This window comes from Mesocricetus auratus, unplaced genomic scaffold, assembly GCF_017639785.1.
Source record: "Mesocricetus auratus isolate SY011 unplaced genomic scaffold, BCM_Maur_2.0 Super-Scaffold_100014, whole genome shotgun sequence".
Taxonomy (NCBI): domain Eukaryota; kingdom Metazoa; phylum Chordata; class Mammalia; order Rodentia; family Cricetidae; genus Mesocricetus; species Mesocricetus auratus.
Window position 1 is genome coordinate 34635362 of NW_024429197.1, and position 23702 is coordinate 34659063.

The 23702-nt window shown below is 41.8% G+C and overlaps 1 protein-coding gene across 17 annotated transcripts in view; it reads right to left on the reverse strand.

Annotated features, from left to right (window-relative positions):
* Dab1 (DAB adaptor protein 1) overlaps positions 1-23702 on the reverse strand; it is a 1089646-nt gene that overhangs the window by 330409 nt on the left and 735535 nt on the right. For 11 of the 17 annotated variants that reach the window (XM_013114992.3, XM_021228428.2, XM_040757052.1 and 8 more), the window contains one exon: positions 6286-6342. The exons of 3 other annotated variants lie outside the window; for them this stretch is intronic. The gene's annotated coding sequence lies outside the window, so the exon portion shown is untranslated. The remainder of the gene's footprint in view (positions 1-6285; positions 6343-23702) is intronic. 3 more of the 17 variants (XM_021228419.2, XM_040757049.1, XM_040757048.1) reach the window with 1 other exon arrangement.

Genomic DNA, 23702 nt, shown 5'->3' on the forward strand with positions numbered 1-23702 from the left:
TTCACAAAGTATGCCAATAAAGTAGGTAGACATTGTTCCCCTTCTCTGTGTCATAGAGTTAGCATAACATCTTCTATATGACTGCCCGAGTTCACCAGAGATACTAGCTATGAATGACATTCCCCTAACACGTTTGTTCATCCAGTTAATCATATTGAGTTCATTCTTTGAACTAATCCTTTCTACAGGGAGATGATTCTAAAGTGCAAAAGATATGATCACCAAGCTTTGGACACAGAATTTGTAACTACAATGTGGGGGTGGGGGCTAATGGTGATGTCACAGAGACTGGAGAGAAAGGACCCTGATCTGAAGAGGAACTCAACAGGCTGTGGTGAGGAAAGGGCAGACCACTGAAACCTGCAGCAAGGTGGATCTCTATATGATTCAAGTAACTGTGACTACTGGTGCATTATTTGGGAATAGTTGTCCTATTTCTAAGAGTTCCACTGAAACATATTCAGGATAATCACTGTCATCTCACATAGCTACCCTTGTCTAAAAATGGTTCATTAATGATCTGAGTGGCAATAAAGCTTATTCCTTTTGTCCCTTAAAATATGAAGCCAGACACCCCATGTTTTCATACCAGGGCAAAGTCTTCCAGGCTCTGTGTCACAGTGTGTGTCCACCTGCTCACTCCTCCCTGAAAGGCTGTGGCTGTGGATTGGGAATGGTCATGGCTTAGGAACAGCCCACACTAAGCCTTCACAATGCTGCCTGGTTTTGTCCCCTTCCTCCTATGGTGCCCAATTACATTGAATTTTCTGTGTGGCCTTTCCTTTCTTTTACACTGGCTTGAAGGATGGCTTGGTTGTGAATGTGTGCTCTTCTAGTACTGAGGACTTCATTGGGAGAAAGGCAATCTGCCTCCTAGCTGGGCTTTTGTTTACAAATGGGCTTTCCACAGGTTTTCTTCCAATTCAGTCTCTAGCTGAATCTTGAAATGATTAAAGGTATTTGCAGGAGTCAGAGCTGAGAAACTCTTTTTCTTCTTTTCTATTGGTGGTTACCTAACTCCCAAACCACAGATATAAAGGACACCTAACTAAGAGAAAGTGTTGTTCGGTGCAAACTTTCTTCCTTGACTAGAGATTTATGGACAAGGACTATGCCTTTCCATAATTCTTTGTTTTCTCGGTACTGTGTATAGCACCAAGCCTATACCATGCACTCAATATTAATAAATATCAAATAAGAATGATAGCATGATGGGTGGATAACACAGTTTTCTAATCTCAAAATGCACTCTAATCAATTTTAATTTTAATTCAACCTGTGATTCCAGACTTGTATCACTTTTAAAATAAATAAAACATTGTCAGGCATATTTACTTGCATGATATGCATCTACTTCAGAAGACAGGCCAAGTCAGAGAATTCTAGGACTCTGAAGGATGCAGCTTCACTAAATGGCTCCTACCAGTTTCCTAGTCTAGCTCATAGATCATTAAGAACCAGCATCCTGCTTGCATAACCTAGAAAGTTTTAAGCAAAAACAAACAAACAAACAAACAATACCCTCATTTGATAGATAAGAAAAAGAGTCAGAAAGGAGAATACTGACTTGCCCAAGTTCGTATTACTAGTCAACCGTAAGCATGGATTGAATTTATTGGAATTTCAAGGCAACTGATCATTCGTATTCAAGGTATAAAAAGAATATACATTAACTAGATCCACAGTAGACTTAATGGACTCCAATAGCTCTAAGGTTCCTGCCTTGCACTGAAGAACCAACAAGCTAAAGACAGTGATGGCTAAGGTCAAATTTTAAATGATAGTTGCTCTAAAGGACAGTGCTTAATTTTAATTCTACCTTCCTAAAGATCTGGGCACTTACTGACTTTATGGTTACCTGTGTCTATTGCTTATCGTATTGAAATAATGGGTAGTTTCCAATAGATAAGGAGACAAGAGAACCCTTGAGATGCTTTCATAGCACTAGTGTGTGAGAGCTCCGAGGACTCAACTAAATGAGCATTACCCTCCAGTATGAGCCACTAGCGTCCATACATGGATGCAAAAATGTACAGTGCATCAGAAATGAGGCAGTTATTTTTCAAGTTTATTTTTAAGACTATAGACAGAGAGAATACAAAAACCCAACAGGTTTAGGGGCTGGAGAGATGGCTCAGCAGTTAAGAGCCATTGTAGCTCTTTTAAAGGACTAGAGCTCAGTTCCCAGAATCCACATTAGGTGGTTTCCAATTACCTGTAACTCTGGCTCCAAGAATCTGATATCCTTTTCTGACCTCTGAAGGTACCTACACTCATGTGCACACATACACATGCATGCATATAAATACATAATGAAACCAATCTTTAAAAAAGCACAGGCTCCATTTTACATTTTTCATCTGATCTGTCCATGAACTCCCTAGCAAAGGGCACAAGCCAGAGCTGTTTTCACCTCCTTAACATGTACACCATCTTGCTTTGTAGACTGACTCTTCCTGAGCCCATGCAAACATTAAAACCTGAGTGAGCATGGAGGAGGCTCCCTAATCTGTTTCAACCACACCATGCTGACCTGACCACTCAAAAGGATACATTTTGCTACGATGGAAAGTAACATAGCACAGTCCTATCATAAGGTGCTGAATAATCAGAAATGCAGGATTCCATTAGTCCATGGAATGATTTACTTCTCCTCTCAACTGCAAAAATTTGGCATTTCATATACATTAAAATGCAATCTCCCAGAGAAACTATTGAATTTGCATTATAGGGCATAAGTACCTAAGCAATTTCACCACAACTCTGTAAGAGATTCCCCCCTTTTGGATGTGCCTGTATTTGCCTTGGCTTTCTCTTTCCCTGTAACATCTCTAAAATATAGCTTACAGATGTGGCTGCCAAATATTTACTGTATGTGCAAATTCAAAATACTTTCCAGATATTGGAAGACACCCGTGAAAGGCACCTGTCTGCAAGCAGCATAGGGCCGGATGGAAGAGACAAGACATGCAAAGTTGTCCATTCTACTGTGTAATGCACACTAAGAGATGGGTAGAGCTCAGGTCAGTAGGCTGTGGGATCGTTTCTGAAAGGCCATGAATGACATTGGGCAACATCATGTTATCTAGTAGGTACACAGCACAGCTGCTTAAGTTTGGCAAGCCATCACGATGCGTGTAAAACACAGTAGGCAGGGCTTGGGGAGATTTTTCCATCTGAAACATTGTTCCTTGGTGGAGAATATGTAGAGCCAGAGAGGAGAAGTAGATAGTTGAAGTAATGCAGACCTCCACCTGGCCTGTGAGTAGAGGCTGTATGTGTGTGCCACTACGGGACTCTCCACAATGTAAGAGTATGTCATTTCTTTTATCTGCTCATAGGGAACTCAACCCAGCCTAGGTGACACAGCAGAGATGACCAGAGATTTTCTAAGACTGCCTCAATTATTTAGACTTTAAAAAGAGATGGCCTATTATATGTATGATCTAGTTAAAATTAAGCAACATCAAAAGCTAAGTTATTTCCATGATAGTATACATTGTATAATGGTGACTGGCTCATTAAAAGTTGGTGTTATATGAGCATCTTGCCACAATAAAGTTTACAAAAATGAAAAAGACAAGCAAAATTCTCTCGATTTTCACAAACTCATAGAGCTTAGGACCCCAAAATGAGCTCATTTCTATGAGGTCAAACTCATCTTTCAGTCAGTAAATATTAGCATGCTGATTATTTTCATACTGAAAACAGACTAGAAAGAAACTAAGCATAAATAGTGCTGTGAGATGTCAGTCTCTCTCATAAGACTAGGCAAGAAACATCCGAAAGAAAACATTTTAGTTGCCATAATTTATTTCAAAAAGGCCGAATCAGAAAATTAGAATATTAATAAACTTTCTTCCATACAGGCTTTGCTTATTAAATAAATAGATTCAGGCTTTTATGAAGTGCTGATAAGCTACAGTCATGTTTAAGGGCATGTGTCCGCTTTTGTAATTACTAATAGATACGGTTTAATTACACCTATAAATCCCAACACACTGGCAGAGGACTGAAGTACCCACTCTTTACCTCAATCTGAGATTACCTGGAGTCTGACATGCAAATTCCATCAGCTTTGATTCATACATGTCTAAGAAGGGGTTTAGGCAATATATCTTTTGCCTTATTCATAAAGAAAAGTCATCACAATAGATGCATCCATTTACTAACATTGCTAACTCACTGGTGCTCCCTGGAGAGAAGGAATTAGCTTGTGAGTATGCTGTCAAAAACATAAGTGCAAGACCAAGCAGAAGCCAAACATCCCAATCTTTGAAATTGCAAGATACATCTCAAAAGCCTTCCTCTGGATAAAGGAATTGTGCCATTAAGTCGTACAAATCTGCTATGTGAATTGACAGCAATTTACAGGACAGAAAAACCTTGCTCACCTCTCCGTGCTCCCTTCCCCTGTCCAACGAGCTAACATTCTTCAGAAAAGAAATGGAGGAACCAAGAATGCTTCAGAGATGCAGGTCAGATCATCAAAACTGTTTTCTGTGTGACACTGTACAATGTAGTAAGCTTTAATTGTGTATCCTGTCAATTGGTCACCTGTCTCTCAGCCAGTGATCCATGTTCTTCCCTGATTTTTTATTTTTTATTTTTGAGAGTTAGCCTATTTTCTCAGTTTCAGTTCAAGCAGTTTGGAGGCTGGCCTTAGCCTCTGGTTCCAGTGGTGGGATAACGGAGATCCCGCCCTGGCCGGTGAGCTTGAGCATGGATTCTACCCCTTCAAACCTGACCACATGACTGTCTCAGGAATGGAAACATGTCCACTGTTTTCCCAGCACCTGAATGACCTCAAAAGACAACTCAGGAGGCAAGGGGGCTCATATCTGTCCTGGTAAGGAAGAAATATTGAGTGATTCTATCATAGTTTTTATTTTCATTTCATTCTTCCCAATTTTCGCTTTCATGATAGTACTTGTTTGGTTTAGAGTTTACCTTGCTTGGTGGCATTTGTGACGGTTCTGTTTGCATAGCTATCCTGTTCTTGTTTCTATATTCCTTATCTTCCATTTATCTATTTCTCTCTTGCTTTACCTCTCATTCCCATTCCCCAATGCCTCATCTTTTGACCTCTCAGTTATAGATGTGTGCTTTACTAGTCTTTTTGTCTGCATTTCCTGGTTTGTTGCATTATAGACAGGGTGTCTCATGTTGTACCCATGCTGGCCTGGAATTCCCTATATAACCTGGGCTGGCCTCAAGCTAGCAGCAGGATTCCAATATCTGCCTCCCTATATTTAGGATGACAGGCATGAGCCACCAAATGGAACTAGCTTAATAATCTTTAAGTAGCCATGTCTTCTCACTGCATTTTTACTGGGTTTCGTGTCAAACTCCTCTTCCTGTCACTGTATTCTCTTTCTGTAATCTAAAGAGTATAGGATCATAGGCCCAGGGAAAGATCACTGAGAGGCTCCACATTAAATAATAAATAAATAAGCCAAATAAAACAGTGGGAAAATGAAAACAATCAAACTAAAAGATAAATCCATCCCAGGAGCTGCAGAAATCACAACACGAAGAATGTGAAAACACAGCCAAGGTGACACTCGTAAAGTGTCCACAATGCCTTGGTAACTGAAGGCTGGGATAATGAAGTAACAGAAATGCCAGGAAAGGAATTCGAAATCTACCCTTTCAAAATGTTCAACAACTTCAAAGTGGATTCAAATAAGCAGATGAGTCAAGCAAAGAAATCAATTCAGGACCTACATCAGGAAGTCAGCAGTGTAGACCAAAATGTTAGCAAAACAGATGAGAAATGCAACAACACAAGGGGAAAGTTCAGCAAGGAAATTACAGTTCTGGAAAATAACCAAACAGAAGCGCTGGAAATGAAAGAGTCAATCAATTACAAGAACCAAAAAGAAAACATCATCAACAGACAAGATGGAGCAGAACAAAGGATACTGGAGAGCGAACACAAGGTTGAGGAGTGTTAGGTTCAGACAGCAACAAAGAAAAAATAATATGACAACAATTTCCAAGGACTCCAAGACATACGAAAGAGACAGAGCCTAAATATCACAGCATGGGAAAGGAAAGTGAGGTTAAAAACTAAAGACAGAAAAATTATTCAGTTAACGCATGGCAGAAACTTGCTCAGGTCTAGAGAAAGGTATGGGTATATATGTGTATGCCAGAGGCATTTAGAACTCCAACTAGAGATGACTAGAGAAAAATCACTCTTTGACCCCCTCATCAATAAAATGCTAAAACAACATAAAGAACAAATATTCAATCAGCAAGAGGGAAAAAAAGACAACTTACTTACAAAGGCAGACTCGTCATAATCACATTAGATCCTCCAGAAGACACATTGAAAACCTGGAAGGCACAAGGTGATATACTTCAAGCCCTTAAAGTGAATACAACTTAAACAAGATTATCATTGCCAGCAAACATGCATTTTTAAAATTGATGGAGAAATAAAGGCCTTCCAAGACAACCAAAAGCTAAAGCAATGGATGACCAGAGGTCAGCATTACAGGAGAGACTCAAAGAAATTCTACACAGAGGAGGAAGATAGCCTAATATGTGAACACAGGAAAGAATAAATCTCACAGGAAGAGTAGATGAGAACTAGGAATCAAGCATGCCCAACTTAGTAAATTAGCAAATCTCAAGGATAAATAAAGAGGAAGGAAAATAAGAAACAATATGTGAGCTCAACAGAAAAACAATACAAGTACTTGCAGGGATTGCCAAATATCTCTCAACTACAATCCTAAATGTTAGTGGTCTTAACTGTCCAATTAAAAGATACAAACTAATTGATTAAATGGAAAAGTAAGATCCAACTATTGCTGTCTGCAAGAGGCACAACTTACTGGCAAAGACTCAACAGACTAGATGTCAAAAGAGTGATTCTATATACCACACAATTGGAAGCAGGAAGCAGAGAAGAGTGGCCATTTTTGTGTCTAACAAAGAACACGTCAAAGTTAGTTCAAGACAATAAAATCACTACATATTAATAAGAGGTATATACTCCATCAAGAACATTACAATGGTTATAAATATATAGGCATCAAATTTTTGGCATACCAAATCCCATTAAACAAGCACTACTGGACATAGGGGGACAGATAGGTTTAGACAATGAACACTTCAATACCCAATTCTCATGAATAGAAAGATCATCAAACAAAACTGCAACAAAGAAACTTCAGAATTATTCTGTGTCTACATCAAATGGACTAAACAGACATGAACAAGATATTCTACCCAAGCTGATATATATATATTACTATGGATGGAGCTTTTTTCCAAAGTAGATCACAAGTTGCCTTACACCTTCAGTTCTGACAAAGTAGAATTGAAATAATTTACTAGGCACTATCAAATCAAACTGGAGTAAAAGAAGAAGTCAATCGCAAGCAAAACTACAGCAATTTCACAAACACAGACATACAAGATTCAACAGTACATGTGTGAATGACACTGAACATAAAAAATTTCTTTAGAATCAAGTGAAACTGAAATACAATATTATAGAACTTTGAGGCTATAGTAAAGGCAGTTTTGTTTTTTGATTTTGCTTTGTTTTTGTTTTTGTTTTTTGTTTTTGTTGTTGTTGTTGTCGTTGTTTTTGTTTTTCAAGACAGGATTTCTTTGTGTAGCTCTTTGGAGACTGTCCTAAAACTAGCTCTTGTAGACAAGGCTGGTCTCGAACTCACAGAGATCCACCTGCCTCTGCCTTCCAGATGCCACCACTGCCCAGCAAGTAAAGGCAGTTCTAAGAAGGAAGTCTATAGCTTTGAGTGTCTATAAAAGCAAAAAAACAACAACAACAATGAGAGAGACTTGTAAAGATACATTTCAAGATAAAAGGAAACAAGCCATGGAAACCTGAAATTAGTAGATGAAAAGAAACAACAACGAGCAGAGCAGAATCACTGACACGGAAAGTAAAAGAACAATGAAGACGATCCCTAAGTGATGAGTTCTTTGAAAAGATAAAGCCTTAACCAAATAAATCAAAGAAAGGAAAGACCAAAAGTAATACAATCATAAATCATATGGGGGCTTGAAGAAGTTCAGAATGTCATTAGGAATACTTTTAAAACTCTGTTCCAATAAGTAAGAAAATCTAGAGGAAACAAATAATTTCTAGGCATAATATCAGCCTCCAAAATTAAACCAAAAGGAAATAAACACTTGAAAAAGTAACCTATACCAAATAATAAGATTGGAAGCAGTTCCCCCACCCCTCAAAAGGCCTAGAATGAGGGACTCATGAGACTCACTCTACCAGACCTTTAAAGGTAAAGAATACCAATCAGATCAACCAATTAACTGATCAAACCATTCAACCAATAAAATCAAACAACCAGACTGTGATAGCTATTCTTAGTTCTTAGTTGACAACTTGACAACATCTGGAATTAACTGAAACTCAAGCTAATGGATATACCTGTAAGGACTTTTTCTTTATTGAATAATTTGAGGTGGGAAGACCATCTTAAGTGTGGGTTACAAATTCAGCATATACAAAGGCCATAAAAGAAGAAAGTGCTCCTCTTGCCTGCTTGTCCTCACTCTTGATGGTTGTCAAGTTTATTCCTTCACTGGTGGTAGAGAATACTTCTTCAAGATTCTGGTGTGTAGTCAGCACATAGCAGCTGAGACATCCAGCCTCATGGAACAAACAACTACTGGGTTCTTGAATTTTCCATCAGGAGACAACCATTGTTGAGATAGTCTGACCACAACCCATTAGCCACTCTAATAAATACTATACATATTTGTGTGTGTGCACATATATGAATATATATGTATATGTATATTCCATCAGTTCTGTTCCTTTAGAGAATTCTGACTAATACATAGACAAACTGAATCAAATCAACCAATCAGCCAACCAATTAATCAATCAAACAAACCAATCAAAACATCAAATCGACCATCCTATTATTGAACTACTCTAAATGAAACTCTACTTCATATACTCCTTCTATCAATGTTTACTGCCTAAAATCTGGGATGCAACATGGGCTGGCTCACATGTCCCTCCCTTTGGACAGTGTCTTTTACCACAAGAGGGAGAGGTAATGAAAAGCAAGAAGAAGTAAAGCAATAATGAGTGCTATGGTCATTCAGAACAAGGTCACAGTGGGTATTCTCCCTAGTGCCATAGCACACAACACATGCTAGCTCCTTTGACATTTTAATTGAGTTTGGGTTGTCATTCTGTATGTTTTACCTGGCATGCTTGCTTTGGATCACTATTGAATTGCTCATCCTGTTTTTTCAAATGGGATTCTTTTAGCCCACCAACACACTAAAACGTCTAAAAGAAAAAGAAATAAATCCCTCAAAATCCATATAACCCCCCAAAACATAAAATAGCAGATGAGTAGATAGTAACTTAAGTCAGTCAAAGATGAGAGAAATAGAAATTGACAGGCAAACTCTGTGAGTTCAAGGCCAGCCTGGTCTACAGAGGGAGTTCCAGGATAGGATCCAAAGCTACAGAGAAACCCTGTCTTGGAAAACAAAAAACAAAAACAAGAACTTGGAAAATTCAAATAACCTGAAACTTGTGTTGATGTCGACCTAGCACCATAGTGTCTGTATCTCCATAGCTCCAAAGAAGTCCACAGGCTGCCTCTGGATAGAAACTGTCAGCTTCCTTTCCCCCAGTTTCCTGCTCCTTTGCACTCTCCAAACGCAATTAACATGGAACTAGCTTATCTTTAAAAGTTGTAGAAGAGAAACCCATTCAACTTGGCTTAAGCCCCTACACAGTTAACAGTAAGCTGCTGCATGCCTGGATTCTTGCTTAAAACGGGTTAATTACAGCACTGGGCTCTTTCATATTCTGCCAGAGCTTTGCTTCAAATCTAATTTCTCGAAGTATATTGCTAGACGCTAATGAAAACCTGAAGAGACACACGCATTCAGGAGATGTATAGCCAATGAATTTCCTGTTGTTTTTATATGGAACAACTTTTTTATATCCTAACATTTTTATGCCAGCTATGAAAAAGATAAATAAATATTTATGACATTCACTCAATTCCACAGTAACTACTAAGTTGCTGGTGTTCTCAAATCTGGAGTGAAATGTGCATATTTCAATGGCTGGAAGTCTCAAAACCTCAATGAGGAAGCCAGGCAACACTGTCATTAAGGCCCTAAGACTATTCATTTTACACACTGCAAAGATATGGCTTGAGAGCAGAACATAAGGGGCTTAATTATGGTGGCTGCAGCAGAGGCAAGTACAGACTTCAGTGCTGCTGAACCAACAGCAAAGAGCATGCCAGCATCACTGAGGATAAGGGCTCTGCTCAAGCCTTCACCATGCATCAGCAGTGTTTAATCACAAGAGACAAACAAGGTGACAGAGAAAATAAAAATAAACAAGGGTCAATTTCCACCAATTTCGACTATCTTGCAAAAATTTTGCCATTTACTAAGAAACAGTCCGATTTTTCCTCTTTGATATATTGATTGAATTTCTGCTTGTAAATTTATATATAGTCACAACCTACTACTTGTGAAGAAGAGGCCAGAATTCACCAGTAGGTGCTGCATAAGCTAAAACTGAACATATTTCTGCTTGTTTGTTTAATTTAGTGTCTGATCTTCAGATGGGACAGGACACACAAACACACGCAAAACACACACACACTTTGTACTTCAACATGCCTCCGTCCAACATTCCCTACTGTAACCACCAGTTGAGCTGGACCACGGCTCTTCTGGTCTATTTTACTCAAGGAGGCTCGTTCTTGTGGGTACCTGAGTTTGTCATTCTTACAACAGGAGACATTTATAAGATGATTAATATGCACCACACCTGATTGATACACCCAAATAAACACAGCGCTATTTCTCCACAGTCTGCCATTATACTCTGGACCAGAGGAGAACCTGGAAAGGTAAAATCCCACCACTGCTGGCTCTGTCGACCTTTCAGCATCATTTTCCCTGACTCCTGCATCCCTGCTCCATACACACCCTAAAGATCCACTTGTCCCAAATCACTAGGCATTCTCCATACAAAATGGTCATTCTGCTGCTATCACAATGACCCTCTGGCCCAGAAAGTCTTGTCTTATGCAATAGACTGTATGTGTATAGAGGGTGAGGACAGCCTCTGCCATATGTATAATCCTGGAGCCCAGCACTAACAACTCACTCTAAAAATGCTTAAGTGAGAGGCTGGCCCTTCCAAACTCCAGCAAAGTCTGTCCCGTGGTATTTGCATTGAACTGCCCCACAAGTTTATCTATTTCCACATCAGTATTTGTTGCTAGAGAGCTTGTGTCTTTTTCTCATGGTCATATCCACAGAGCATACCACTGTGCACAGAACTATGCACCAACTCAATAAATACTGAGTAAACAGGTGACATAATGAAGCATAAAATCATTCCATATAAATCTTTACTTCTTATAATTGACAATGAAGTAGCCATGCCCTCCCTGTCATCATCACCTCTGTCATTGCCAAGTGCATGCATTTCCATTCAACGGATCCTAGAGACCCAGCAGGCACATCTCAGAGCAGAGTCCAGATACATGTCTTTACATGGATGTAGTTGAAGTGCAGTCTAAGGGAGAAAAGGGTTGGAATCCCACCCACAATGATTATTCTGCATGTTTCCATTACATGTTCCACTCTATAGCATCCTTTCATTTTAAATATAAAATGAAATAATGACTTATTTAGGCAACAGTCATCATGATCTTAATACCTGTTATATACTCAGAAGACAGCTTGCTGAACAATAGATGCGGAATTCAATTCTAGCTGTGACATGCTTGATGTCTTTACCTACAGAACATCTCTCATATCTCCTTCCTCTGGAGTTTTCTGTAAGTTATGGATTAATAAACTTTCCCTAAGAATATGGCTTTATGAATCTTGCAAAATAGTCAGAAAAAGAAAATCTTTTCTTATTCATCTCAAACATGAATTACAGCCTACCAAGTCCCATGTGGGCTGACAACAAATGGCATTGCCCTCCATAGCAAATTGTGTTTGGGGTGGTAGTCGTTCCCTCTCTCCAGTGGGATTTGGAGCATATAAATATCAAACTGCCTCCTAACATGTGAGAACAACAAAGGCCACCTAGGTCACAACAAACCATGACTGGGTTCTTAAGATAGAAAGAGAAAAATGCAGCACAATATGGCATTAAGTCAAGTCCCTCCTCTTCAAAGTCATCTTTACCGATTGTTACAGAGGCATAGAGGTCTGTCATCACTCAGCAACTGGGTTCTTACACACTGGAGAGGCTCTTTTTCCAGGGAGGAGCTGTGTGGCTGCACGTGACTGATTGTAGGTTTCTGAAGGTAGACGATAAGGAATAGAAGAGCCATTGTTGGTAGCACAGTGTGCACCAGGCACAAATCTAATTGTGCAGAGTGGGTGGTTTATTTTTATTTACAAAATAAACCCAGCTCTAGGGATGGAGCTCAGATGGTATAATGCTTCCCTAGCCATGCATGTGAAACCCTGGGTCCAATCCCCATGAAGCAGACAATATGATGCACACCTGTAGTCCCATCACTTGGTGGGTAGAGGCAGAAGAAACAGAAGTTTAAGGCCATCCTCAGCTATTGAGTTACATGAGACCCTGTCTCAAACATACAAACTCCCATAACCATCACTGTTAATGAAGACTTGGAAAGTTAAGGGTTTGCTCATAGCCACAAAATCACGTATTTGTCAGGTCTCATGCTGACCACCCAAAATGAGGTAGTGGCAGCTTTACTACCCACCCTGTCCACAGACAGAACTGTTCTGAACACCGAATGAGAAGACTTTTTGAAAAGTGAAGGGAGAGGGGAAGGAGGGAGAGAGGGAGAAGAGAGAGAGGAAGACTATAACCACATGTCACTGAACTACAGTAGCACCAATTCCTTCTTTGCTATGTGATAGGTTCCATAGACAAATTTTATGTTGGACTTTTGAAAGTCCATATATACTACAACTCTGTCTTAGTTACAGTGTCTATTACCGTGAAGGAACACCATAACCACAGCAATTTATAAAGAAAAACATTTAAATGTGGTGGCTCACTTGCAGTTCAGAGATTTAGTTCATTACCATCATGGTTGGTAGCATGGTGGCTGGAAGTATAGCAGTGTGTAGGCATACATGGTGCTGGAGAGGTAGCCAAGTGTCCTGTGTCTTGACTTGTAGGCAACAGGAAGTGGTCTGTGACACTGCGTGTAGCTTGAGCATAGGAGACCCCGAAGCCCACCCCACAGTGACTCACTTCTCCTAACAAGGCTATACCTATTCTAACACCTCCTAATAGTGACACTCCCTTTGGGGGCCATTTTCTTTCAAACCACCAAAACCTCTTACCTTTTATTTGTAAATCCTTACCCAGATTTGTGGTGATACCCTGTAATCAAATAAATTCCTCACTGCTTCCAAAGCAAGATACATGGTCTTGGCAATAAATGAGTTTCAATATTCTAGGTCTTTAGAAGTTCTCAGGTTCTGAAATTGCAACAGGTCTATGTGTCCTAGCAGCACCACACTCACGAGAACAACAGTACTCAAGAACCCCCTGTGGCAAGATAGAGTCAGTGCCATTCCTGGCATGAGGACAGGTAGGCTCTGAGAAGGACATAGAAAAGGAGGAATGATGAGCTAATTCAATCCAAGTGCTTCCTTCAGCTGATTTACTGCAACTCTGCAATATTAGTAAGCACTTCTAAGTAGGAGACACGTGACCATTCTGATCGACCTATACCATGAAGTCTGTGGAAGTACATACTCTCCGTGATATCAAACTGTTTTGTAAAACATCACAACTGCCTTTCCCTAGCATATGAACAAATCCTTTGCCTGTTTCTACTGGATCCATTCCTGGTTTCTACTGATCCATTTCCTGCTTTGTTGGGTGTTGCAGGAAGTTGGGCTCAACTGTATTGCTCAGGCTCCACTATAGACAGATTCCACCAGAGAGTGTGGCAGGGGACAGGAGGAGGGAAGAGAAGCCAGCATGTTCTCCTGTTTTACCTGTCTCGGGGCTGCGTCTCCACAGTGGCTGGATGCTCCAGGGGTTCGGCCCCTGTGTGCCACCCACCCCCATCTCAGCCTGCTTTGCCTCTAGCTGTCATCCAATGCCACTGCCCTTTTGGCCCCACGGTCTCTTCAGGGTCCCTCCAGCCTCAGATATGCCACATCGTCCCTGGTACCTGCAGGTCCAGGCTAGCTGACTTCCTGGTCTTACCCTTTCCTTCTATTTAACACTTTTAGCTCTTCTAACACCTTGGTGACTTGTTTCCTGTATTAGATCTTTCCTGTTAAACTACCTGGTGTGGATATCCCATTTGACTGTCACCAATAGTGAATCATTAAAGTGACTAAATTCTGCTTGGGAGTCATGGTTGTGGAAGTGAGGGAGGTCTCTGCTGTTCAGAGTGTGCTCAAGGATAACACAGATACCCTCACCCAGAGATATTGACACAAAGTGCCTGGAAGAGTGTCAGACTTCGATTTTCAAGTGGCTATAGAGAATCTGCTAAGCCAACAACCACGCGTATAAAATATTTACATGACTATGAGATTTGGCAAGAAGCTAGAAGTCTCCTCTTGACTATCCCCCAGTACTTCCCACCCCGCCAGAATGATTGACAGACAGATAAGGAACAAGCCACACTCCATTAGCCATGCAAGATCACACCTGAAACCTGCAGGGACGAAGCCTTTGGCAGGTGCTAGTGATTTCATGACACTCCTTTGGCTCAATAAAATGTAGGAGAAGTGGGGCAGGAAGCTGGCTCAGAGTGTAACACCTCTGCAACCCTGACCACCTGACTTCACTCCCTGGAATCCACAAAAAGGCCAGATGTCGGGTGCACATCTATAAGTCTAGTGTTCCTACAAAAGATAAGAAGTGACGATGAGAGAAGCATGAAAGCCCTGGACCAGCTCGTCTGGGGCACTGGAGTGTGCAGGCCTGGGGTATGCAGGACTGGAGTGTGCAGGCCTGGGGCACGCAGGACTGGGGTGTATAGGCCTGGAGTGTGCAGGACTGGGGTGTGCAGGACTCGACTATGCAGGACTGGAGTGTGCAGGACTAGAGTGTGCAGGACTAGAGTGTGCAGGACTGGAGCATGCAGGACTGGAATTCAGGACTAGGGCATGCAGGACTGGAGTGTACAGGACTCGAGTGTGCAGGACTAGAGTGTGCAGGACTCAAGTGTGCAGGACTGGGGTGTGCAGGCCTGGGGTGTGCAGGACTCTAGTGTGCAGGACTGAAGTGTGCAGGCCTGGAGTGTGCAGGACTGGGGTGTGCAGGCCTGGGGTGTGCAGGCCTGGAGTGTGCAGGACTCGACTATGCAGGCCTGGGGTGTGCAGGACTGGAGTGTGCAGGCCTGGAGTGTGCAGGACTGGAGCGTGCAGGACTGGAGTGTGCAGGCCTGGGGTGTGCAGGACTGGAGAGTGCAGGACTCAAGTGTGCAGGACTGGAGTGTGCAGGACTGGAGTGTGCAGGACTGGAGTGTGCAGGACTCAAGTGTGCAGGCCTGGGGTGTGCAGGACTGGGGTGTGCAGGCCTGGAGTGTGCAGGACTCGACTCCGCAGGCCTGGGGCATGCAGTGCAGCAGATACAAGAGAGGGTCCGCCCCAGCAAGGCGGAGAGACAAAACTGACTCTTTAACTTGCCCTCTGAGTTGCACACACACTAATCATATTGTCATTAAATGAGCAGGAGGGAAGAAAGGAAAGGAAGAGGGAAGAGAAGGAAGTACAGAGCAAGGGAGGGACAAAGCACCCTTTGGAAGTCAGACATAAAATCTTGTCCCCAAGCGAAATGCCCAAGGAAAGTCTTTGTTGTGTTTCCACAGACTCAAATTAGTCTACTACAGGGCATTTCTCCTCTACTCTCCAAAACTTCCGCTAGACTTCAAACACAGCAAGAATTAATGGTGGACCTCTTCCAGGAGTCATGCAAAGGAAACATAAAAGACAGGGTCCTTCAGGAATTCTTGATCTTTAGAGGAATCTAGATTGACAAATTTGGGAGAGGCAGGTGATGTCATCTTGAATTGGAGTGCTAAGAGTCATACACTCAGTCTGAGAAACTGAAATACATGTTGAAAGAAACAAAGGAAATGGGTGTCAACAACAGACTAGGCTTTAGTTGTTTGACCTTTAATTTTCAAAAGAGACCAATGAGGACCTCTTCCTCCAGCCATGCTGATTCATGGCAACCCAAACAAATCAAGGCCTCATTCTCCGCCGAGCCAGGTAGGGCAGTCGGTATGCACCAAATGGTCTCACTCATGTGAACCCACACACAACAACAGACTAAATACAGAGCGATCTACTGGGTTAGCAAGGGGTCACCTTTTCTTTTCTTTAACCTTGCTTCATATGTGGCAGACTCCTCCATAGCACCCTAAGCTAACAATTTACCTACTAGTTTCATTCCGGACACATGAAGAAGCAGCTGATAATAAGATGGGGGGAGGGGCAAGGAGGAAGAAGGGGGCTGAAATGTAATGACTACAGATGTTTTAAGAGGTAGTTCTGGAAAGCAATGAATACCTGACCTAAAATAAAAATGTTATTAAAGGGGGGGATGAAGTGGGGAGAGAGTCACAGCACAGAGGAAGGCAGTGAGATGAGAGAAGAAACGGGAGGAGAGGTGGACAGATAGTCGTCTGTATGGGGACCACACTCAGTTCTCCACAGGTAACATGCAGCAATTTCCACCTAGAGTCACGGCTCCCAGCAGCATTCCACTCTATTGCTATCATGCTGTATTTGAAACTCTTGAATCAACAGACAGGTGGCTAGAGCACTGGTCTAGGTGCAAGGAGACCTGGGTTACTATCCCAGTTCAACGCAATGGCTAAACATCTGTTTTCAGCTCCCCATACCTGAAGTTCTTCATTGAAAAGTGGGACTGACTGATTCAGTCATCTGAGAAGCTAAACCTGGGGATGTGTGCCCGAAGTCCCCCCGCCAAGGAGGCAGGACATCACCATCTGCCTGAAATACAGTACGTTAGCACAGCCAGAGTCTGGCTCACTGGGCCAGCTCCTGACACACATGCCAGTCTGGGCATCTGCATGGCTTAGACATAAAGTGTCTGCAAATGCTCATGTATTAAAGGCTTGATTCCCTAGCTATGTAGTGGGACATGGAGAGAGCAATAGATCATGAGGATGTTAACCTAATCACAGAATACTGAAGAATTTGTAGTTGAGTGGCCTGTGAGGAGGGAGCCACACTGAGGGTAAAGATTAACCCCCATTGTCAACATGAATGGATTTACAATCACTTAGAAGATGAGATTCTGGGTGTGTCATGGAGGCATCTCTAGAGAGGCTTACCTGAGGGCGGAGACCAACCCATTTGGAATGAAGGCAGCAGTATGTCATGGGCTGGGCTCTAGACTGAATAAAAGGGGCAGGGAGGGGGAGTCAACTGAACACCAGAATTCGCCTTTCCCTGTTTCCTGAGCACACATACATGACCAGCGGCCTCCCACTCCTATGGCGTTATTTCCCCACCATCAAAGACTGTACCCTCAAACCGTGAGCCAACACAGTCCTTCCTTCTTTGCATTGCTTCCACCAAGTGTTTCGTCACAGCAGCAAGGAAAGAAGCAGGATACTTGCCTTGAAGGCTGTATGTCATCAGCTTCTGTCTCTTGTTCTTACTCTTGCTTGCTCTGATTTCTGGCTGCTAGTAGGTGAGTAGCTTTGTTTCACCATGTGCTTCCTGCAATGTCACTGTGACCACAGATTGGAAGCTTTATAAGCCCAAAAGAGGCTTTTCTCCTGTGAATGGATTACTTTCAGATGTTCTGTCACAGTAACAGAAGGCTGACAAATACAGTATCTCACCAGAAGGGAATGGCATCTTCCCTCACACATCATCTCAAAAATGAGCAGCTGCAATGCAATGACTGAACCCTTAGCCTGCTATTCCTCAGAATTCCCATCAGACCACTGGGATCAACATTTTGAATGGCCCTTGTGCTGCTGTAAGTATGCAGAGGAGGACAATGAGACACAGCCCTTATCTTAGGACTGTTCTGGAGATCAAAACCAAGTATCCTAAACACAAAGTACATAGTAAACCCTGCGCTGAATACTGGTCTTTATCCTCTCCTAGTTCAGATAAAGTGGCATATGATAAAAAGCTATTACATAGCTAGAAAATGTAATTCTTAAAGATAGTGTTTACAGCCAGGTGTTGGTGGCACATGCCTTTAATCCCTGAACTCGGGAGGCAGAAGCAGATGGATCTCTGTGAGTTCGAGACCAGCCTGGTCTACAAAGCGAGTTCCAGGACAGCCTCCAAAGCAATACAAGAAGCTCTGTATCAGAAAAAGAAGACAGCATTTACACTAGCAACTAAACAACAATATAAAGCATGGAAGGATAAATCTAACAGGAAAGTGCATACCTTCTGGAGAAAACTATCAACTGTCAGTTATCATATTTATAGATCCAAACACTTAGTTTCTCAATGTCATCACTCTCCGTCCATAAATTTAATGTTATATAAATCAAATCTCAAGAGTATTTTCCTGAAATCTTAAACTATAGATGGAAGGGAGAAGTTGACACCCTTTTGGAGAAGCTGATGTGGGTAATTTGTATCGTCAGATATGAAGGCTTACCATAAAGCTATGATAGTAAATGCTGGTTTGAGGGGGAAAAATGGACAAAGGTATCTAGAAACTGGATCTAAATATCAAAAATGATTTTTTTCATATTAAACAAAAATGAGGTCAAATTCCCACCTCACAACATCACACACCCAACACCCCACACGAGTAACAGAGCCTATGTAGGTAGGCAAAATAATAAAGTTTTTAGAAGACAATGAAAGAGAATATCTTTACAACATCAGGATTTGAAAACAGTCTTTCTCAAACAGGACATAAGAAGTGCCAACTGTGAAAGATTGATAAATTCAGTTACATTAAGAAGTTAGAGCGCTGAAGATGGGCAAGAACCCAAATTCTACATGGTCTATAAATCTATTCAGGTTCCCAACAGAGTAAAGGACAGTAACCTTTTTGCATTCCTTGGGATTATATTCCAACAATGCACACAAGAACATGTACTGAGCACATGGTTGGCCCATCTTGGACTTTATCCACAATTGGATTATCTGTATGTAGTTCCCACTTTACACCCAAGTACCTTTGAATGGTGATAGTTTGTGTTTACAAAGCTGCTCAGCATAAGGTGACCCACAGTTCAAGATGAACACCACCATGCATCATTGTGACACTGCATAGGTACTAGTGACACTAAATAAATACTAGTCACCAGGCAACCCAGGAGATAACTATACGGAATCCTCTCCTCCTAGACCCTGTGCACTTTCTGTCTGTTACACATATACTCATTCACATCACAAAGTTCCTCCTTGTTCTGCTATCTTCTAGGATGGAACTATCAGCTTCAAAAATATCTTTACCACCAAAAGCAAAGTCAGGAAATCCTAGGGCTGGACTATTATCATCTTTCAGGCTCAAGGGAGCAGCTAATTTGCTAACTACCAGAAAGCCATGATTTGGCACCAAAAGCAACCTCAGTGAACCTATAACAGACCTTCATTCTTCCACCATGCCTCCTTCACCAGTATTTTGCTGTTCATGCTAAAAGCACACGTGTGTGTGTGTGTGTGTGTGTGTGTGTGTGTGTGTGTGTGTAATAACATGAATATAAGCTAGGATAATTCAAAAGTAAAACATCACTTAGTATTTTATAGATCATATGCACTTATGCAGGAGAATGTCTTCCATATGTCAAGATAGATGATGCTTTTGTTGTTTTGAGAGCAGCTAACTACAACACTCTGCTACTAGGGGTTATTTCTTGAGGACTTCAAGGATAGAACCTTCATAAACCTTTCAAGTATTTAGTGTCAGGATGAGTAATTAATTAGTGTGGTGATTTATAACTTTTCTTTTCTACTGAAGGTATTTGTAATTTTCCCTGAGTGGAAGAGGATGGCCCTACTCTATTCACTTTTTACTGGAGCTGACAGGACTTTTAGCTCTTATTCTTGATCCTACAAGATGTCAGTAACACAAATACCTTTCATCAAATGACTGTTGTCTTTCTCTCCCAAACCCATATCATAAAAGTAAAGAGGTATAACAAAAGTTTAGAATTACTGACCATTTGTCTCAGTATTGTCTAGTTGGGAGTAGGGCAGTTTAGTCATTTTACCTCTGGCAATTTAATGAGCCACATGAGAGTACACATACTCATTTAAATTCTGGAGGAATTTATTGAATACCGGCCATGTTCTAAACACTAGAGTTAAAAGTAGAAGCCATGCTTCTTTACTACTAACAAATGTAATTTATTCCAGGACACTTATTGGACAAAGCTACTTTTCTCTTCATTCTCTAAGAACTATCTAGACATTTCTTTTTTTCTGAACAGCATATTAAAAGATCATTTGGAATGGTGGCAATCAAATTTAGGATGGTCATGGCATCTAGGAGCAGGGGGATGCTAAAATTAGGGGGCGTGATGAAGGGGTTTCACTTTTGTTTGCATGGCTGTGTTTCATTAACTGAGGGTAGCTACTGCTCCGAGTTTAAAAGAAAATACACTTTTATTTAAGCTTTTCATAGTTCTTAGTCTCTCCTATTGTTGTGGTTTGAATGACAAACGTCTCCCCAAGGTTCTTGGGCTGTCAACACTTGGTCCTCAGTTGGTAGCACCAGTTGGAAAGGTTGTGGAGTCTTTTAGAGGTCAAGTCTTGCTGGAGAGGAATATGTCCTGAAGACTACTGGGTCTTCAGGCTTTACAACCTGGTCCCAGTTCTTGCTTGCTCTCTGCTTCCTCAAGTACAAATGACCAATGAGTCTCTCACTCTAATGCCATGACACTAGCTAGCCATTTCTATTCCACTATAATTAACTATGTCTACTTGGAACTGATAGCCAAAATGAATCCCTCCTTATACTGCTTTTGTCCAGGTGTTTCAGCACAGCGATAAGAAAGTAACCAACACACCAATATTCCAAATCACACCTATTACGTTCCATGTTGACATATTTTTAAAATCTTAATATTTCCCCACAAACATTTCCCCCTTCTACCTCATCGATGACCGAAAGGTACCTCTTGAAACCAGAGGATTTGGTGTTACAGTTTGGACACAAACATCACACAGATGGAAATACATGAGAGATGGGATAGGCAGTCTGTGGTGATCCAGGGAGGAGGTGGGGTCTGTTGAAGGGGATACTGGAAGCCCACCCCTTTCCTCTTCCTCTCAGCTTCCCATCCACCATGAAGGGAACAGCTTTTCCACCCAGTGGTCTTCACCACGTGCCCTGCCCAACACCAGGAGACAAACAATAAGACTGAAATCTGATAACATGATCCAAGGCAAGTAGACTGCTTTCAGGTATTTTGTTACAGCTTTACAACTGCCTAACACATACAAACAGAGCTAAGGAAATTCTCCATGAGTTACATGGTTTTCTTCATGGGCTGGAACCTCTGGACCTCTCAAGCAGTCATAACTCCCTACAAGCAGGGACTCTGTCTTCCAAACAGTGCAGAACATGAACTTGTTTGCACTCTGAGCACTCTTCCTCTTGATTTACACAAAATGATCTTGGGGATCAATAGTGTTCCCTGGAACTCAACTAGGAGAATGCTCCATGGAAAATGCTTTCAACCACATGTTCTACTTTAAAACTGCACCCACCTGTGCCCTCCACAAACCTTCACACTGTGATGAAGTTCACTTGGGTTGGACTCCCTCTAAGTCCAGAAAAGTTCCTAGTCAGATTTCAACGGCCAGCTGAAATGCCAGCCCCCAGAAGCTTAAGGGTAAACAGACATTTTCCGTACCACAACCCATGCTGTAGCGGTCATTCATGCAGGGGGCTATGGCCTTTGATGGCAAGCTGCATACACCTTCACATCCTGGTACTGTTCACAGCACCTGGCACAGAGCCAGACATAGCTGGTGTTCCATTAACATGAGTGCACACAGGAGTGATACTTCTCCACAAGACCAGAATTTTCTTCCTTAATTGCCCAGAAGCTCAGTGTACTCACGAATTCTGTTGCTAATACTACTACTATACACTGAGTAAGTTTCAACAGGAACAGGTTTGTTTTGGCTTATGGTTCCGTAAGTCCAAGGTCTTAGGCTAGCATATGAAGATTAATGATGCCAGATTCCCAAAGTAGCTTATGTCATTGCACAGGATGGGAGAGGGGTGAGTATTTGCTTCTTCTAGTGTCGCTTCCTCTTTAAAAAGTACCAGGATTGAATCAAGGGACCTCTACAAGAGTGACTTGAATTCTAATCACTTCCCACAGGCACTACTTACATTTGCTTTTAAGTTCCCAACCTCTAAATATCTCACAATTTCAGCCAAATTCTAGTATGTGGGGCCTTAGGGGGACACTCAAACCAAAGCACTCCAATGCAGATCAGTTCACTTGTCAGTCTTTGTTTTCGGCTGGAACACTAACAAGATTAGAAACAACCAGACATAAAGACTTCCTGAAACAAAGACAGTGAAACCAGGAGAGGTAGAGACACAGGGGAGGAGGAAAGGACAGAATTGAAGGATGGTGAGTCAACAGATTATGGCCCAGTTGGGAGAAAAGGAGACTGACCACAGAGAGACTGAGAAACAGAAATGAAGCCTGGAGCAGATGCAAGAATCAGAGTGTGGCAAGTCTCCCCACAGATGGTCAGCACTGCTGGATTTGGGTTAACTGAGCAGCAGCTGTAGCTGTCTAAAGAAGCAGCCCTCATCCTTACCCCTACCATAAGCAGCCACCTTTACACACAAAACTTCCATCGTTTTAGCTGTGAGCTCTTCTATTCAGCAGAATTTTATTTCTGTTTTCCCTGCGCTTTATGAGAATCCCCCACTGGCATTGTAGATTGGTTATATATGTCAGGTTCAAATAAAATAAAATAATAATAATAAAAGCAAGCTGGCAATTTCTTTCCAATAGAATATGCTGCATATTTCATGAAATAGAAACCAAAGGAGTTTTATGATTCCTGAACCAAAACCTCCCCATATCTGATGACTAAATTGAAGAACAATACAAAGGGACTGTCACGGAAAAAGAAACTGAACATTTGCTCTCGAACCTCGGGGAATTTCAGGTGATTAACTGGCATAATGGGTTTCTCTGTTTTGCCGTGTGTTTACACGAGTTCGCATCCTGACGTGCATTTCATAGATGGAGCACCGTGCTAGTGTTCGTGGCCATGAAATGTGTATTCCCTTCTCACACTCTCCCTGTACAGAATGTCTGGCTGCTTCCTGCTCTTAGCCTGACAGCAACTTCCCAGCCAAGTGTTATTTATATTTTCAAGCCACTTCTCTATCCTGGTACAGAAGGCAGTCTGGACTGGTAGAAGGAGCACTGTATGAAGAGTCCAAGGACCCTGGGCTATGACAGTGCCTGTCACCTGCAAAATCATGTGTCTTTTTAAGGCTGTTTCTCCCCTCTCCTGCTCCAAGCAGTGACCTGGGCAAACTGACCTATCCCTTGAGAATCCGATCAAAGCCAAGGTACTCTGCTCAGAATAAGTAGAGAAGGGGGCAGGGGCGTGACCATTTCAGCACCATGTTCACTTTCATAATTGCTTTCCACACAGTGGAGATGTGTAAGACCATATTTCCAGTAAAACATCAGGAAACAAACTGTTCACCAGAAATCCTGAAAAGAACC